The sequence below is a fragment of the Manis pentadactyla genome, chromosome 17 (genome assembly GCF_030020395.1).
Source record: "Manis pentadactyla isolate mManPen7 chromosome 17, mManPen7.hap1, whole genome shotgun sequence".
NCBI classification, from domain to species: Eukaryota; Metazoa; Chordata; class Mammalia; order Pholidota; family Manidae; genus Manis; species Manis pentadactyla.
In genome coordinates, this window is record NC_080035.1 from 54,442,535 (window position 1) to 54,457,582 (window position 15,048).

General features: G+C 40.8%; 2 long non-coding RNA genes across 2 annotated transcripts in view; one reads left to right on the forward strand and one right to left on the reverse strand.

Annotated features, from left to right (window-relative positions):
- The first annotated feature begins 380 nt into the window (after positions 1 to 380).
- Positions 381 to 9,771, forward strand: LOC130681415 (uncharacterized). The gene is made up of 3 exons (XR_008994554.1): positions 381 to 563; positions 8,264 to 8,393; positions 9,616 to 9,771. It is a non-coding gene; the product is annotated as an uncharacterized LOC130681415 (long non-coding RNA).
- Positions 607 to 15,048, reverse strand: part of LOC130681414 (uncharacterized) — a 155,494-nt gene continuing 141,052 nt past the window's right edge. The window contains exon 3 of the long non-coding RNA XR_008994553.1: positions 607 to 928. This is a non-coding gene — a long non-coding RNA (uncharacterized LOC130681414). The remainder of the gene's footprint in view (positions 929 to 15,048) is intronic.

The window sequence follows — 15,048 nt, forward strand, 5'->3', positions numbered from 1 at the left end:
CCTTAGTTAAGTCTAGAACCACTGGAAAACTTACTGATTGGTTCTCTCTGCTCTGAGCGTCCCTACAAATATCATTCAAATCAGGCAGGCTCACTATGCTGAAAAGACACCAAGTTTTTCAGACAGCAAGGGCATGATGACCTATTTCTAGTGATTAAGAGCAACTTAAAAGCCTCAAAAACCTCAAACACAACATGCCCCACCCCCTGCATACACATGTGCTGTGATTTTGCAAAAACATGATTCATTGAATGTTGGATTGTGTTTATTTGCTGAACAAAAGCTGCTCCCTGCTTCCTTGTGTGATGGGTGTAATTACCAACATTATCCAAGTCTGCACATGCTATTTTCCTTCCACTTGCTGCAAGATTAGAAAACAGCAGGAGAAATGACAAGCCCAGAAGTGGAATCACACACACCCGCACACACTGCTCTCACATCCTCTCCGGCTGCCATCGAAAACATGGAGTCATAGACCTTGACCTTCTCTGTCCTCAGATGCCAGGTTTGCAATTTATCAAATATTGTGGCAGGCACTTGTAAGGAGGAGGACTGAGACAAAAGTAAGTATTTAAAGAAAAACTAGTATTCTTACTTGAATTATGAATTTGAAGATGAGGCTACCTGCCAGTGAATGTGCCGAGCCAGGGGGGGATGCTTGGCGGGGACCCTGGGAGACACGGGACTCCTCTGACCTCTGACTTTGCCCCAGAGACTCTGCAGCGGTCTTGACAAAGCTTCCTTGAAATGCCTGGCAGTTTCCGATGCTTCCACACAAGCTTCCTTATGCCTTTTCTTCTCTGGGGTGTGATGTACGTGCTGAGCCTCTGCTCTCCAGCCTTTTCCTATATTCTGGCCATTTTCTCTCACACAGGAGTGTCCCCTAGTGAAATCCTTGCATGTTTAATCCTGTCTTGGCATCTGCTTCCTGTAGAAATGAGACAAGCACACAAAACTCAGTATTAGAGCAGATATCCTGTGGAACCATTTACCTTATTGACAAAACAAGAATTACACTGTACTCGAGGCCAAAACATTAGAGACAATGTTCTTCACCAGCTACAATGGTTCGTGGCCACCTTAGATGCTCAGAAGCTACAGTTTTCTCACAAAAAATGGGGGAAAGGCATCTTAAATAACATCTGAGAGAAGAATATTTAACCCCCAAACCACTAGATTCTATTGAAATAGTAACCAGGAGCTGGAATTGCTGCATCCATCCCCACTTGGAGAAGGCAAGCACACATATGCTTTTGCTTCAGGGATTTTTTTTTTAATACAATAGATAATGTGAAGCCTGAGTTCATTTTGGCAGTCAAATCCCAAGGCAGCCAGAAAGCCAAAGATTTCACTCTCAGTCTCACCCAACTCCCTGATCGCTCTCCTTTGGCCATTATATTTCATATAATGCATTCTAATGGCTTAAAATGACAGTATTTTGTTTACAAAATAGCTCCATTCCTCAGGAAACCCAAGAGTCCGTGTACCATAATGGGGCTATTGATAGAAAACAAAAGACACAATGTGACAGAAGCTGGTCCCCACCTTTGTGCCCTGTTATCCATTTTAGAGTCAAATCTGCCCTTTATCAGCTCAGAAGTAAGACCTGAGGGGCTCAACCCTACAGGACAGAAGGGAACCTAGCAAAGAATTTCAGTAAAGGTAAAAGGAGGTCTGATGCTCTAGGCAAATATAAAGAACGATTTGACCTAAATTTTCACAAAATATTCTGACCTCAGGAAGCAGGTCTTATAATGCTGTGAATGGTCTATGTCTACTGGATATAAAAACGTCTGCCAATATTAGAGTAGAGCATCTATCGGCCAGGGCTCAGTAGCCTCTCTCCTTTATGCTCTCAACAACGAAAAATGCAAACCACAAATACTGCCTAAAACCCATGGAAGACGTCTGCTTTCTGTGAGCGGCAGAAATGAGAGCCTAAGGCAATAAACCAATTATCAATCCTAAATTATCAAATGCCGTGTTTTTAGCTCACTCTGACTTTCTGTGAGTAAGAGGAAGAGTTTTGTGAGAGGCCTAAGGAATTCTTAGAAATAAGAGGCCCTGAAATAGGGTCAATTTAAGGTGATGTGTCTTTCTTACTTTAACTTATGCTTAAATGGCCTGTTCTGCATGGAGAACAGCTGTATCCTGCTCTGAGAATTTCTAGGGCAATGACAGTATCTTCATCATTTATGTTTTTTAGCAGTCAGTCATATAGTAGACAACTTTACTAAAAGGAAGAAAGCAAGAAACAAAGAGGGAGGGGAGGAGGGAGGCTGGAAGGAAGGAAAAAAAGAAAGATTATAAGCTCTTTCAGGATTAAAACAATGGATTTTCAAATTTTATATCTAACTAAGCTTTTCAAATATTAAAATTCCTTACTGGACATACAATTGAGCCTTAAAAAGGAAGACAATTCTGACACATTCTACAACATGGATGAACCTTGAGGACATCATGCTCAGAGAAACAGGCCAGTCACAAAAGGACAGATTCTGTCTAAGTCTACTTATATGAGGTGCTTGGAGTAGTCGGACTCAGACGAGACAAAGAAAGTAGAATGCTGGCTGCCAAGGGCTGGGAGGAGGGAAACAGGAAGTTGTCTAATAGATAGAGTTTCAGTATTGCAAGATGTAAACGTCATGGAGATTGGCTGCACAACAGTATGAATATACATAACATTACTGAACTCTACGTTTAGAAATGGCTAAGATGGTAACATTTTATGTTATGATAATGTTACCACAATTTTTTTTAAATCTCTTCATGGATTAAAGGGTTTACTGGTAGATTGCATTCGCCTTCAGAGACACTTAGCAATGTCACAAACATGACGGGAATGATGACTTATATTCACATAGCCTAGGAGTTGCACTTGTTCATACTCAGTGGGAAAAAAAATTCTTAGCAAGAACTAAACTTGACTTTGGCAGTTCCCATTACTAATTGCAAGGATTCTGAAGGAGAAGAAAATGCTATGAAGATGCCAGCTAGCATGCTCCAGAGCAGTTCTTGCTGGGAATTTCTCTGATTTCTTTTTCAACTAGCCACCCACCTGCACAAATGACTCTCTGCAAGATCATCTTGAGAGATGAAGGATTTCCTCCTCTTATCTTTTAACAAAACTGTCTACTGATGGGCTAAGAGCATCCATATTTGCCAGACAAAACAAATGTTTCCTTGACTAAAAGGGATTAGTAAATCTGACATGATGAACAAAGGAGCATATTAGGGGTTCATCTGGAATTTGGTTTATCACTTCTTGGAGGGACTGACATTAGTTCCAGGGCCTGTTTGAGATTTAATGTCCAAAAACTATTAATTAGAGGAAAACAGGATGCTTTTACACACAATACATAGCAAGTGTGGCATGTATTCTGATCTGGTGTGTGATGCTGGTCCCTCACCAACCCGGGAGCTCCCATCTTAGAGACTCCCACGAATGCTAAGAAAACAAGGGATCAGGAGGGAGAAAAGAGTAAAAATGGTGTCAATATATATATTTTTTAATTTTTTATTAAGGTATGATTGATATACACTCTTATGAAGGTTTCACATGAAAAAACAATGTGGTTACTACGTTTACCCATATTATCAAGTCCCCACCTGTACCCCAATGCAGTCACTGTCCATCAGTGCAGCAAGTTGCCAGAGATCCATTATGTCCCTTCTCTGTGATATACTGTTCTCCCCGTGGGTATCAATATATTTTTAAATCACAGAAAAGTTTGAGAAAGTAGCAAGTTCTTTCTAATTATTTTACTCAATTCTTTATGTACAAAAATAATATATACTTACAACAAGTCAAGAACAAGGGAGATATGTAAAGATAATTAACAATAGTCCTCTCCATGCTTTAATTCCACCATCATGAGATAACCATATCAACAGTTTTATAAATATCCTCTCACAACTTTCATATATATATATTTGTAAATATATTTAAAGACATAAGATTATTGTGTATAGGTTATAAGATTTTGCTTCACCAAAACTGCTGTAATCATTACCCAGAGGATTACTTAATTTCTTATAATAATAATATTATGGATTTCCTGATAGACATGATGCAGTATTTCTTAACAATTGCATAATTGTCGATAGTATAAATAATCTATAATTCATTCAACCTTTTATTTTTTCCCAGGTAATTATTTTTTCCATTATGAACCAGACTCAAATTACATACATATCCTTACTTACTGGTAGTTTGATTTTAGACTAGATTCCCCCAAAATTGGAATCTCTGGGCCAAAGGACATATTAAATTTTAAAAGATACCACTAGATTACTTTCCAGAAAGATTATAACAATTTAAATTTCCATCAACAATGAGGAGCATGTCCATTTCTTCTCACCCTTGCTAGTCCTGGATGCTATTAATTTTCTAAATATTTGCCAATCTGATAGACAGAAATTGAAATCTCCATCTTTGATTTCCATTTACTTGACTTATACAGAGTTTGAGCATTGTTTCACATTTTATTGACTGTATTTCCTTTTCTGTGAATTGGCTGTTCATATCTTTATCTAATCTATCAGATTGTTTGTCTTTCCATATCAGCATCAGATGCTCAGTTTATTAGGGATATAACTCTGTGTCTTTTGTACGGAAGACAGCTTTTCCCACACTGTCATTTTTCTTTTTCTTTTTTACTCTGACTATGGTAATTTGCGCCATACAGAGATCTTTATTTTTATGTAGTCAAACCTGTAAATCTTCTTTTTTTATGGCTTCTAAATTTTTCTTTCGAATGAACTTTAGAACCAGCTTAACAAATTCCCTTTTGATAACCTTTTGAGGTGCTGCTTGGGATTTCACTGAATTTATAGACTAATGACAAAGAAATGATGTCATTACAGTAATGAGATCCCCCCAGTCAGACTGGTTTGATTTTACCTACATGTAGATATTCTTTTATGTCCTGCAGCAATGCTTAGCACTTCTCTTCAAGTAGGTCTCAGATGTATCTTATTTGGTTTATTCCTGGGTATTTATGATTTGTCTTACAATTGTGAACACCTTCTTCTTTTCCCTCCAGTTTCTGGTGCAGAAGATTGTTTGGAGGCACTAAAGCCCACTGGTAAATGCCAGGGACTGGGGACTCTGTTCCCAGGATTCCAATCCCAAATCTTCCATTCACTCTGTGAATTTAGGTAAAGTAACCCCTCTCTGAGCACGTTTCCTCACTTGTGAAATGGATGACAAGTTTTTTTTGAGGATTGGATGAGATAATAACAGCACATCTTTAGCAAAGACACTAAAACAGGGCTGTCCATTAAATAATAAAAAGATGGTGATGTAAAAACTTTTATGCTGACACTTTATAACTCTCATTAGTTTTGATTCTCTGGTTTTTCTAGGTAGAAGAACATATACTTTTCTAATAGTGATGATCCATCTTTACCTTTCCAATGTTTACATATTTCTTTCTTTTATTGTCTAATTACACTGGCTGAGACCTCCATTACAGAGTTGAATTATAGTTCTGAGAGCCAGCATCCATGTCTTGGTTCTAGATCTAGGGCAAGACTACTTTTTCTATGTATGAAGGTTAGCAGATATGTCTGATAGTCATCATAACCTACTGGCATAAAATTATTTATAATCTCTCATTTTTACTTCTGTTATATCTGCAGTTATGTTATCTTTTCATTTATAAAATTACTTATAAGTTGTATCATTACTGACAAAGGATTTTTGTATTCAATTAGTCTCTTTAAGAGACAAGATTTGGCTTTGATGGCTGCCTTTTTGTATATTTGTTTTCTACTCTTTATTATTTCCTCCCTTCTATTTTCTTTGGGTCTATTCCTTTCTAACTATTAAGTTGGATCCTTAGCCATTAATTTATCAATTTTATTTTCTTTTGCATTGAATGCATTACTTATTCTTTTCTTATTCCTTAATTAAAATCATGCATGAATACTTTAATTAATAGAGCCTGAGGTTAATAATGTTTTCTATTTAATCCATCCTTCTATTTTAAATGTTAGTTTTTAGCAAGTAGATTTACTTACCCAAGCATTTACCAATTTTATCACTAATCATTTTTTCCTTCCTATCTTTTTATTGAAATATAATTCACATATTTTATAACTCATCTTTTAAAGTGTACATTCAATGGTTTTTAGTATATTCAGAGTTCAGCAACCATCATTATGATCAATTTTAGGACCAAAAAGAAATCCTATAAACATTAGCAGTTATTCCCCCTAAAAGTCTTAGCCTGAAGCAAACACTAATCTACTTTCCATCTCTAGATTTGCCTATTTTGGACATTTCATATAAATGGAATAATGTAATATGTGGTATTTTGTGACTGGCTTCCTTCACTTCATATGTTTTCAAGGTTTATCTATGTTGTAGCATGTAAAAGTATTTCATTCCTTTTACTCTCAAATATTGCATTGTATAGATATACCATATTTTATTTATCTATTCATCAGTCAATGGGCATTTGGGTTGTTTCTGTGTTTTGGCTATTACAAATAATGTTGTTGTGAATGCTCACGTACAAGTTTCTGAATGGACATATTTTTCAGTTTTATTGGGTATAAACCCAGGAATGGAATTGCTGGGTCATATGGTAACTTCATATTTAATCTTTTGAGGAACAGCCAGACTGCTTTCCAATATGGCTGCATCATTTTACATCCCCACTAGCCGTGTATGAGAGTTCCAGTTTCTCCACATCCTCACCAACACTTGCCATTATTTATCTTGTAGTCATTTTAGTGGATATGAAGTTGCATCTCATTGTGTCATTATCCATTCTTGCTTCACAGTTCTTCCAGAAGTATGTTATTTAAAATGCCATTGAGGAAAATCTGTTAATAGTACACTCTTTCAGTTTTTGATGGTCTCGATTGTCTTTATTTGCCATGGCAGATGTAGAGCTCAGCTGGGTGTAAAGGTTTACTTCGATTTATTTCACTTTCTTTCTGGCTTCCATTATTGCCACTGAGAAGTCTGCTATACATTATCCTTTTGAAGATAATCCTGGCTTCTCTCTGATTAAGACTTCTTTCCCTTTGGTTTCTGCAGTGTATTGAAATTCCCCAAGTGCTGACTTACTTTATCATGCTTACTAGGATTTGTGCTACATAAATCAAGAAATCATATCTCATCAACTCTAGAAAACTGTCAGCCATATTCCTTGTATTTTAGCCTCTACCTCATTCTATCTGTTCTCTTCTCCAGAACTGTTACTAGACATATTGATCCTTCATTTTCTTAACCTGTCACTTAAATCTTTTACCTCTTTATAAAATTTGTGATGCATTCAGAATAATTTCTTCAGGATTTTTTTCCATTTTACCAATTCAGTTGTGTTTAATCTATATTTAACCTGTTATTAAAATTTTTTATAATGACTATTTTCCTTTTCTAAGTGTTCTATTTGGTTATTTTTCAAATGTGCTTGGATGTTTTCTTTCTTTGCACCTTATTTTTTTCTTGTGTCCTGATCCCTTTTAATAATTTTATTCATACACAGAGTGTTTTTCTGCTAATTCTGTGATACAAATTCTTTACAAGTCTAATTCTACAATGTTTCTTGTAACCATCACTCATTTTTTTCTCCTATGTTTTATAATATTGGGTAGAGAGCTCTCAAATAACTGAAGCCAACAAAATTAACATTAAAAAAGTGGTCATGGGGTAGTACTTCTGGGGTCCCTGGCAAGATAAATACCAGGAAAGACACTCTAAACATGGACTGTAAGAATTGACATGGATAAAGCATCTCACCCTGATTCCTTCCTTTTTCTCATCTCCCAGGCCCAATCTTTGTCAAAATCTGAGGAACCACTGCAGCCACCTTTTTGTCTCCCTGCTTCTACTCTGCCCCTTCTCCAAACCATTCTGTAGTCACAAACGGGGTGCTCTTTGAAAACTGTGCATCATGTCATGTAACTCCCTTGATTAAAACTCATTAGTGACCTCCCTCTGCTCTTAATACAAAATTCAAACCCTTTGCCAAGTCTGCATCCTGCCCATCCTACCTACCTCTCCTCCTCCATGTCTCCCTATCATCCACAAAGCTGCAGCCACACAGGCACCTTTTATCTCCCATGAAGCCAGCAAGCACGAGGAGGCCCCCCACTCAGACTGAACCAGGCAGGGAGGAAGAGTGGGAAGATGAAGACATCTCATTGACATCATCAAGATACTGGACCAGACCTCGCCTGCAGCCACTTCATCTCTGGACTTTGCAATAATGTTTCATTTTTTCCCCCTTCATTCCTTCTTTTCCAGCAACCACCCTCACACCCAGACATCTTTTTGTAAGTTGGGACCTTGATCTGCAACAAATGGCTATGTTACCTTACTGACCATCTCCCAGAGACTTTCAGAGAAATATTATAGCCAAAAGCTGATTTTACAGGTAAGTTGTCTTTACAAAGACCTTGTTTCTATTCCAGGGTCCAGAAGAAGTTAAAATAGAAAAGATACTCTTAATATATCCTTGGAGACTTCATATTTCCCAACATTGAAGAAGCAATCAAATACAACATTTCTGGAATTTAAAGTGGTAATTATTCTCTCCCTCAGTTCACCATACCTCCTGATAGGCTACATACATTTTTCTACTTCACTGTATCTGGATATTCACTTTTAATTCATTCATGACATTAAAAAAGCATGAAGCACACACCCTTCAGACATCCACTCACCATTACTTCATTTAACTACTTGTCTCACCTGAGGGTTTCAGCTCCAGACAGGTTCACTGTGAATTCCATGAGACTAAAAAATGACAAGGAATGTTCTTGGGGTAAAAGGGTTTATGCCCAGCTTTATTCTCGTGGTGGCAAGTCAAGTGTTAGAATCCATCCACCTCAGGGCAAGTCTGCACGCAGCAAGCTGGTCTCCACCTCTGGGCCTCTCCGCTGCCTCGGAGCCCCAGAGCACTTGGCGGACCTCTTTGAGAGTCAATAAACTCACTGGCCACATGCGTGTATCCTGGGCCTGCGAGCACTGCATGTGCGCAGTGGGCAGGCAGACCAGGGTCAGGTTAGAATCCCGGCTATGGAACTTCCATTTTCTGTACACTACTCCACTGGCCAGAACAATTGGTAAGACCATTTTCTCATGACCTGTCAAACATTCTGGCAACTGTTAAGTACTTGCCACATTCTCGCAATTCTAAAAACATGGCAAAACAAATCAGAAAAAAGAATGAAGCCTGTCCTGGTCAATAATAAAGACCGTCTAGTTTATGTGATTGCTTACGCATACATTATAGCATAGAACTCTAGCAACAGTGCTCTGATCCTGCAATGTGTGTGATATGCAGGTCATCCTGGTGGTACCACTAATGGAAGGAAGGTAAGAAAACAAACATGTCTACTGAGCAACTGCTCTGCGCAAAGCTTCGTTGTGTAATCAGGCTAAATATGGCATCTGCTCTGCTCATTTCAAAAAGTTAAGTGTCTTCACCAAATCTCACAGTAATTGCCAGAGGCAGGACACCAACTTGGTGTGCCGAGCTCTCTCCTGCTTCTTCAACTCCACATCCACAGGAGCCTCTTCTCTGTATAAGGCTAGGGGTTGAAAATGATTTATTCTTCAGAAGCTCATTACTGCTTTCTTTTTTTTTTTTATAGCTGCCCACAGACTTATCAGACTTGTGTCACGGACTTAATATGATTGCACTGAGATTGGCACTTTGTTATTTTCAAATGATGGAACAATCAGCTCTTAAGACAATGTAGTTTGGATAAAGTAAGCAGTTCTTTTAATTAAATTACTTAATAATAACAGATCTTCCCATTAGAACTCTTCAATTTTGTAGTCTTGAGCACAGATCCTACTGTAGCTACATCTTCTCTAAGACAGAAATAGTTTTCCAGTGATGGTAATTTGGTTTTCACTATAAATCAAAATATCTCCTTAGAGATATAGTGCTTATTTAACGTAAGCATGATCTTAAGAGTCTTAGGAGGGAGCTTTAGATCCAAAGTGAGATTTATTAATTAAAAGGCAAAACACTCACACAGTGCCTGATGGGTCAGGTACTTATATCAGTCATTTATATCTTAGAGGATTCTGGTTGAGGGGCAGTATCTTAGTTGGTGTTCTTAGTTGCAAGCAACAAAATAATCTTGTAATAAAAGAGCTTATAAGAGGAATACTGAGTGTTCACAGCTGAGTGTTGGGAGGGCTGGAGAACTAGGCTGATGGTTAAGCATGATGGAAACGGCCCGGAGCCACACCAAGAACTAGCCTGACGAGGGACTGCCACTGATGCTGCCCCTCATTCCCTCACACCCATACCCTGGCCCACCAGCACCTCCTCTGCACCAGGAGCTCACTGGGAAACCACCACTGCTCCCTCGTGGGAGAGGGTGAGGCGAGCAACCCAGAAGATCTACATAGAGCCTGTGTCCTGATGTTGCTCGCTACCCAAAGTACTGAGCAAGTGTGTCTGATTGGCAGCACCTAGTCGCTTACTTGTGTTCCAGTAGCAAAGCACGTGAGAACTTGAGTTCTAGTTTCTACGCTTGGGAGTCTCCCCCTAAATATCAGGGCTATTCCAATGACAAAGGGCAGCTATGAATGTGCAGAGCCTCTGCACGTGTATAAGGACACCAAGAAAAAGCCATACGTCAACTAACTTCCAGTGACTGTGAGCATGATTTAATTTGTAGAATCCATTAATTGAACTGTATTGAATCCCAGCCTCCTTGGATCATTTTCTCGAGTACTTCTAAACTCTAAAGGGCCCTAGGCTCAGACTTCTCTATTTCACCTACACTCACTCCCAGGTGATCTTAATCAGTCCCATGGCTTTCAACATCTTCTGTTTACCAGTGGCTCATAATTTATATCTGAGCTCCCACCTCTCCCTGGAATGTCAGCCTCATATGTGTAACTATCTACTCTGATGCCCAAAAAGGATTTCAACCTCAAAAAGTCCAAAACCAAACTAGTGATTTTTCTCCCTAAGTCGGCGCTTGCCTCAGGCTTCCCCTCTCTGAAAACAGAACCTTCTTTCTCCAGATATTCAAGACAAAAGCCTTGGAAGAAGGCTTGACTCTGATCTTTTTCTCATTCTCCACATTTATGCAACAGGAAAGTCTATGATTCCTCCTTCAGAGTGTGTACCAGCTTCTCCCCATCCTCCGCCTCCCTGGTATCACCCTGCTCCAAGTGACCACACTCTCTCACTCGGATTCTTGCAGCTGCGTCCTACCTGCTCTGCCTACCAGGGTGGGCTTCACAGTGTGTGGCCAGCTCGGCCTCACGGGGCTCCAGGCTTAGGGAGGCCCCATGCTGGGACCTCACTGCTCTGTGGAGACAGCCTTGATTTATTAATGAGTGTATCTGGAATTTGCGCTTCCTAAGTGAAGTGCAGTGAGACAAAGCACCCCATGCCTGGAGTCTGGAGAGCCGTGGGTGGTCCCACCTTTTGCTGTCTCACGGGACAGATTCTTGACTATCCCCTCCAGCCACCCCCATCCCCCAACAATCACTACCATCCTCCCCCCTCAGCAGGGTCCCAGGAGACTGAGTGTCTGCAGTCCTCTCAGGGTATACAGCAGATGTGGGGACAGGTCAAGGGGGAGACCACAGAGGAAAGGCGAAGCTTTTCTGCTGCTTTCTGAGTAAGATCTCTGCATTTCCATTGTACACTGGGCCCCGCAAATTATCAGGCTAGTCCTGCTGCTTCTTTCTTTGCCCCACCCCCCGGTATTCTCAGCCGAGTGGTTCTTTTAGTGTAATTCATATCTTGTCATTCATCTCATCAAAACCCTTCAATAACCTTCTTGACTCATTTCAAACAAAAGTCTCCCCACTGCGGCCCATGTGGCCCGGCTCCCTCTGCCCCCCATCATCCCTCCAGTCTCAAACCCCTTTGCTCCCCACCTTGCTCACTCATCCTCCCTGCTGCTCCTCAAACACACCTAGAAGTGCTCCCTCCTCAGGGACTTGGTTCTTCCTTCTCCTGCAAATCCTCTTGGCTTGCTCCTTCCCTTTCTCCACTTGTCTGCCCAAACGTCATCCTATCTGGGAGTCCCTGCTTCCCAGGCAGCCTTACAATGGTGACTCCAGTCTGTGTGCAGCTTCCCCACCTCCCTGCTCTGTTTCCCTTCCTGCTCGCACTCATCACCTGACATGCTGTGTGCTGTCCTGTCTAACTCTCTCGTTAGAGCAGAAGTTCCGTGGGGCCGTCTCTCTTGTTCACGGCTCCATCCCCGGCACCAGAAATGGTATCCAGTGCATGGTAGGTGTTGGAGGCCAGATCCTGGTTTAATGGGACCTTGAAATTTATCATACTTGGGCAAAGGGGAGCTCTTTAGAAAAAAGACACAAAAGTGCAAATATAAAAATTAGATATGGACCATACCAATGTCAACATCCTTGCTTTTATAATGTACTATGATTTTGCAAGACGTTACCATGGGGAAAACAAGGTAAAAGATATACAGAATCTCTCTGCTTTCTTTCTTATAATTGCACGTGAATCTACAGTGGTGTCTAAATAAAAGGTTTAATTAAAAGTAGTTAGATATGTAAGTGAATATTTATTTAGAATAAGAAAAGATGTCACAAAAATTAAGATAATAAAACCTGACAAATTCCACATGCATCATAACATCCACAAAAATATTTCTACTAATTAATTCCCTGGCAAGCCTCTATACTACCTTTTCCTACATTTTTGTCTGCATATACTTTAATCACCTGTAATGCAGTAGTCCCCCCCGATCCACAGTTTCACTTTCCACAGCTTTATTCACCCACAGTCAACCATGGTCCAAAAGCAGATGACCCTCCTGACATCTCATCAGAAGGTCACTAGCAGCCTCACATTGCATCACAGCGTCTATGTCATCCACCTCACTTCACCTCCTCACGAGGCATTTTATCATCTCACATGATCACAAGAAGGATGAGTGTGGTACAATTAGATACTCTGAGAGAGACAACATTCATTTAACTTTTATTACAGAATTTGGTATAATTTTTCTACTTTATTATTAGTTATTACTGTAAATCTCTTACTATGCCTAATTTATGAATTAAACTTTATCATAGGTATGTATGTGTAGGAAAAAAACACTTTTTAGAGGGTTCTATACTACCTGCAGTTTCAGGCATCCACTGGGTGGTCTTGACTGAATTTAGTTTAGAAAGTTTCTTTCAATTTTCAAACTCATTCTAGTGTACAAATGTTTAGGATTAGTGTCATATTTGTGAAAATATAAATTTCTTGCATGTGTGAGCTGTAAGACTGTGGCATTTCAAACTATTTATACAGTGACTAAACTTATATACTCTTAAAATTAAGTCCGCCTTTAGCTAACTTTTCACTGATGCCCTCACTGGGGTGAGTTAGTATGGGTTTTGTGTCATCTCCATGTATGTCAATATTTCATGTGAAATAAGGAAGAAATGAGCGAGAACCTGTGTGGATAGGCTTGAGCAGGGCCATTTCAGGACAAGGGACAAGCATGTTTTTGGACAGAGAGTCCAGTCTGCATTGAGGGTGGTGTGTTAGAAGGATGCTGGAAGGGAGGGGAGGGGGAAGATAAATCAAGGGAAGTGTGTCAGAGCTGACAAGGGAGGTAGGATTCGCATCTTGTACCAACAAGTGTTGAGTTGTGGTGGTTACCTAAGTTAAAGAATTTCAGTCCAGTTGACTGGACACCAAGAAAGTGAAAAATAACAGGGCATAGTATTAATATCATTAGCAGTAGACTGGAGACTCTACCTTTGCCCCTTGACCCATCATGAGTCCTTGGTAGCAATAACTGAGCTGCCCACATAAAACTATCTCACTCAACTCAAACAAAATGAATCCCCAACTCAGCTTCCTTAAGAAGGTCTTAAAATTCCCAAAAGTTCTTCCAAGCTCACCCAACACCAAGAGGAAGTGGTGTGACAGACGGGACTTAGGAGTAGAAAGCAACAGGTGCCTGGCAGTGGTCAAAAGGTTACTTCTGCACATTTTACAAAATCATGGGAGCTATTGCCAGATCCCCTCCCAGACAATGGGACGGGCCTTGGGCCTGAAGGATCTTTAGCTTCCTTGTAACTCTGACTCTGTAGGGCCTTAATACTCATCAAATAAATGAACAAACGCATATCCGAGTGCTTGGGCCTCCAACAATGAGGGCCTCCCACGGGTCCTCCTGAGCCAACGAGCCTGGGAACAACAGCATAGGAGCTTAGCATCAGAAAAACGAAGAGAAGTGTGAAAAATCAGGGTTGAAAAATAAAACCTCCTGGCAGGAGGTACTAAAGGATGAGTCTGACCCACGTGGCTGTACCTCTCTGAGCAGCCAGTTCCCAGGAGCTCTGCGAGAGGCCTTCAGTTTCTCCAGAATCAAAAGGATGTGCTCAAAAATGTCTTTAAAAACGAAACATAATGAATTACACCCTTCTATTCAGCACATGACAGACGCATGTTGAATGAGTAAGTGAAAGGAGGGATGACAGAACAGATGTTTCGACCTGAGTAGCCCCAGCTGCCCTGGCCTGAGGCTACGGAGGGTGGCGGAGAGCCCGACACACCGGGTTGTGTGAAGGGCCCACCTCAAAGGCACTCCCACACTGGGCTGGACATGCTGCTGCCCGGACCCGCTCGGCATTAGGAAGCAGTGGCCGGCAAGCTGCTCTGCGCCTGAAGCAGGCCATTTCTGTGGCAGGGCTTGCCTTCCATCTGCTCCATTTCGTTTGGGACTAGGGTGAGAACGGCAGAAGGAGCTCCAGAAATGTCCCCAGCACACCCAATAATGTAAAACTCTCCCAATCACTGAGACACGTGTGAAAATAAGCAAAGACCAAGGAAATGAGAACAGGCAGAGGCCACGCATTCAGAGCCTGCTGTAACAAGTACAACAGCCACCATCCCTTGCGTCTAGCAGCCTGAAGGGCAGGCAGAGGAGGGGGAGCTTCCTAGGGAAAGAGGGAGGCTCCAAGTGTGCCCTGTTAGGAGGACGCTGCCCTGGGAAGGCTGGAGGCAGGCTGACTAGGGGCAGAGTTCCTATGTGATTGGGTGGGGTCCACATTTGGCCTTCTCTGGTTGGTTC